Below are 3,962 nucleotides of genomic sequence, written 5' to 3' on the forward strand. Positions count from 1 at the left end.
TAATATGTGAGTAATGGCACTGAATACGTGAAATCCCATATTATATTATCGTGTGCAGCGCATGCTCAACCATTTAACAACGTCATCTTCGGCAATGTACAGTGCCTGCAGTCCACAGGGAACTTTGTCAGTGGAAAGTTGTTCACAATGCGTGACATGGTCGGCAGAGCTCCACAGCAACATGAAGAGTTAGAGGCCTGGCCCCATCGTACAAGGTTGACTGCACAACGACCCTTCATGTCCGAAAGCGGTCCAGTGTGGTCCACAGATGACGTGGAAGGTTGAGGCCAGGAGGGCAGACAGATGGCTCAGCTACAAGGGAGGTTTACAACATCTGTTGAAGTCCACTCAACACTCCATGCGGACTGCTGGATGTCAGTTGATGTCCATGTACAATGGAAGTTTTTCACTGACATAGATCAACATTTTTGTGGTTACTTCATGGCGACGCAGATGTGGAGTAGGTATATTGCTGAGTACTAGCAGCAGGGTAAAGGAGTAGGACGTAGTGTTCCAGAGATTATGCACATTGTTGTGTTGAGCTGGACATCAATTATCTTAGTGTGGGATGATCGAGCACAGACAGGAGCGCAATACCCGGCTGTTGAAAAACAGAGGGCCAGTGCTAATGTCTTGAGTGGCTGAGCACTAGCGCCCCAAGTTGAGCCAGCCATTTTGCGGAGTAGGTTGTTTCGAGTGCTACGTTTTGCTGCAGGTTTCTTCAGATGGTTGTAGAATGTCAGTGATCTGTCCAGAGTCACACCAAAGTATGTTGGTGTCGAGTTCTTGTTTTATTTGCTGCCCATTGAGGAGGATGCAAAGCTTACGGTCCGCATTTGCATTGTTAAGGTGGAAGACGCTCGAGACTGTCTTTGTTGTACTTGACTGTAGACGCCGTTTCTTGAAGAAGTCTGTCATATCCTCCAGGTCCTTGTTCAGTACCCCTTCAAGCGCAGCACAATAATGCACAATCCACGTGATAACTTGACAGATGCTTCATGTACTTCAGTATGGCAATACAAAGTAGCCGTCAAACCCTGTTTAAACTTACATATTGAAGTTGCAAATAGGTTTATATACTCTGTACTTGGACATGGTATATACAAGAAACGATAATCTATGTATATTTAATTTGTATTGTGTGTTGGCTTTTGTCGATGTTTGTTTTGTTTATTTAATTTGTATTGTGTGATTGTTCTTTGTCCATAATTGAGGGTAGGAGTTCAGACCTACATGCCTGGTGCCATGAGGGGTAAATATGTTTACTTGCTTAGAGTTCCTGATACAACCTTCATTCTGACCGCAGAATTTTCTAAAAACGAATTTTGTTTACTATTTGATGGAAATTTCTATTAAGGTGACCCTCATCCTGGTCTTGAAATTGTGCCTTAGGTTATTATATTGTGAGTGATGATATGCTCATGCCTATCTTATCACCAGTCTTTAGAGGAATCAATTTCAGTTGTGTTTCAATTAATTTGTTTAAATTATTCATTGGAATTGCAAAGTGGTCTTTGACCTCAGGACTAAATTACTATTTTGGAAATTATTGTGAATTCATTCTATGACATTTGGATTATGTAGACTGTTGGCATATTAGAACATTTGAGGCTAATGACACATCAGCACAGTCAAGATTAGAATCCGTTCTGAACTCAACTAGAATTAATTCGGAATACTCTACACTTTTGGACTTGTGACATAACGATTAGGGCTGTCTGGGATTTAAATCACAATTTGCAAGTTGTTTAAAAATATTTACTTTGTGTTCTAGGAAAATAAATTAGTTGTTGACTTTTGCAAAACTTATTTCTTTCATTGCTCTTTTCTGTTGCTTAGTTTAAAACCAGTCATAATACTTCTTAACATATTTATGTAAAGAAATTCTGGTGTGTATCATAGATGCTTTTATTTGTTAGCCTTGAACCTATAATGCATAAAAGCACATTTCCACTGGTATTTACCCTAGGTAATACTTCTTTCTCTAAATAATTGTAATAATCAACTGTTATTATTTTGTAACAGACCCTATAAATATAACTATATTTTCAAATTATTATCATCAAGCATTACTTGTATTATTGTTATTTAAAAGTTTTCTTCAGTTTAAATTACAGATCACTGACAATAATCCTTAATGTGCTTTATTTTTGTATATTTTTATAACTGGTTCCAAGGCACCGTGTGACCAAATGGTCTAAAGGGCTTGTTTTTACAGGTCGCCAACACCTAACCTGTTTGGGTTCGAGTCTCAGGCTCACCCAGCATGGGTATGTGAGAAAGGTTGCCAGTAGCTTCCCGTGGGTTCGTTTTTCCCTGGATTTGTCCAGGTTCCTCCTTCAACAGAAATGCTGGCCACCATGAACAGCCTACAATGTGCTGAAAATGGTGATAAACCCAAAACAACATTGTTCACATTCTTCCATGTTTGCATTGTTCATAACCCAGGTCCTTCCCTCTCAACATTTGTTGAACCTATGATGTCCCCATGCTTTAGCTTGCTCTCCGCCTGGTCCACTGCTTGGCTCACTGACCATTTTCTTCCAGTTCATACTCAAATTCCCGCACCGGCGAACTTCTCATCTCTCGAATCGGTAAAGGTCAAAAGTCTTGTTTCTGCTACCTAATATTCCTCTACCAAGGATATCAGGGGCTGATGTAGTTTATTGGTTCTGCCATATTACCTGATGCTGGTAAAATATGGTTTGATTAAGTGTTCTCAATTAAATCCTGCTGCCAGCAGAACTTGCTTTTTATTAATTTTCTGGCAGCATTATTTCCCTAGATTTTAAAAATGGCATCCACAACGTTTTTCTGCTATTCCAACAATTTCTACCTGCTTAAACTCTCTGGGAAAATATTTCTTTTAACCTGTATCAGAACAATACTTGGAATCTTGGAGATGCTTTTTGCCAATCATGCAGTGAGCCATTGTATGTCTTTTTCTGGTGGTATGTACAGCAACTGTATCAACTTTGTAATATACAGAGTGATATCCAGTTAAATGTAACGGTAAAACATCACATTTCTTGTGTCTGTATGATATGGATTTTTACTGTGGCTCTAACAATTTTTCAGTCATATCGCTATGATGTCTGCAGTATGGCGGTTTAGAGGGATGTCTAGCACTGAGGCATCATGCCGCAGACATATAGCATCATGTCCCACCCAGTCACATTATCCTGATACCAGGCCAGCCAGTCCTAACATTAACCTCCTAATGCTGAATGCCTATTGAGGCAGCTGCTAGTACCATTTTTATGTCACTGGTATGACTTGGCTGGAGTTTGAACCTGCAACTTTCTGCATCCAAGGAGAATGCTCTAACCACTTAGGCCATATAATCACACCTACCCAACTCTGCAAAATGCTGACATATTTTTTAAGGGTTTCTCTGTCTGAACAAGCCCACACACTATTTTTGGCCAAAGATTGTAAATTTCCTCCTGGTCTTGTAAAGCACCAAAAAAAAAAAAAAAAAAATGCACATGCCTGACTCTTCACATAACTAAAACATTTGCTCAGTGTTAGATACTCAAGAGAAGTTCTGGTTGACTGAGTGGTCTAAAGTGCTCACTTTTACACATCACTCACATACCACCCCTCTGTGCAAGTTTGAGTATTGGCTTGACCAACATAGGTAGATTAGAAAACTTCCATGAAGATTCCCAGTTATTGGTGGTTCCTCCTTCACCAAATATACTGTCCTCCATGTATAGCCACCCTATCATTTGCTTAAAAATGGCATGAAACCCCTAAAAACCATACCTTATATAGCCAACATTGTGCTGATTTGCCATTAAACCATATATGTACATGCATACTTAAAAAGAAATTAATATTTTTACATGCAATAATAGTTATCAACCCTTCCCCCCTTGCCAAACAAAGTCATCCTCTGGATGGATGGATTACAGACAGCTAGCTTCAAAGGAACAGGAGAAATAATCCAAGAGAAGAGC

Source organism: Sinohyriopsis cumingii, chromosome 17, assembly GCF_028554795.1.
Source record: "Sinohyriopsis cumingii isolate HCF-2022 chromosome 17, ASM2855479v2, whole genome shotgun sequence".
Classification (NCBI taxonomy): Eukaryota; Metazoa; Mollusca; class Bivalvia; order Unionida; family Unionidae; genus Sinohyriopsis; species Sinohyriopsis cumingii.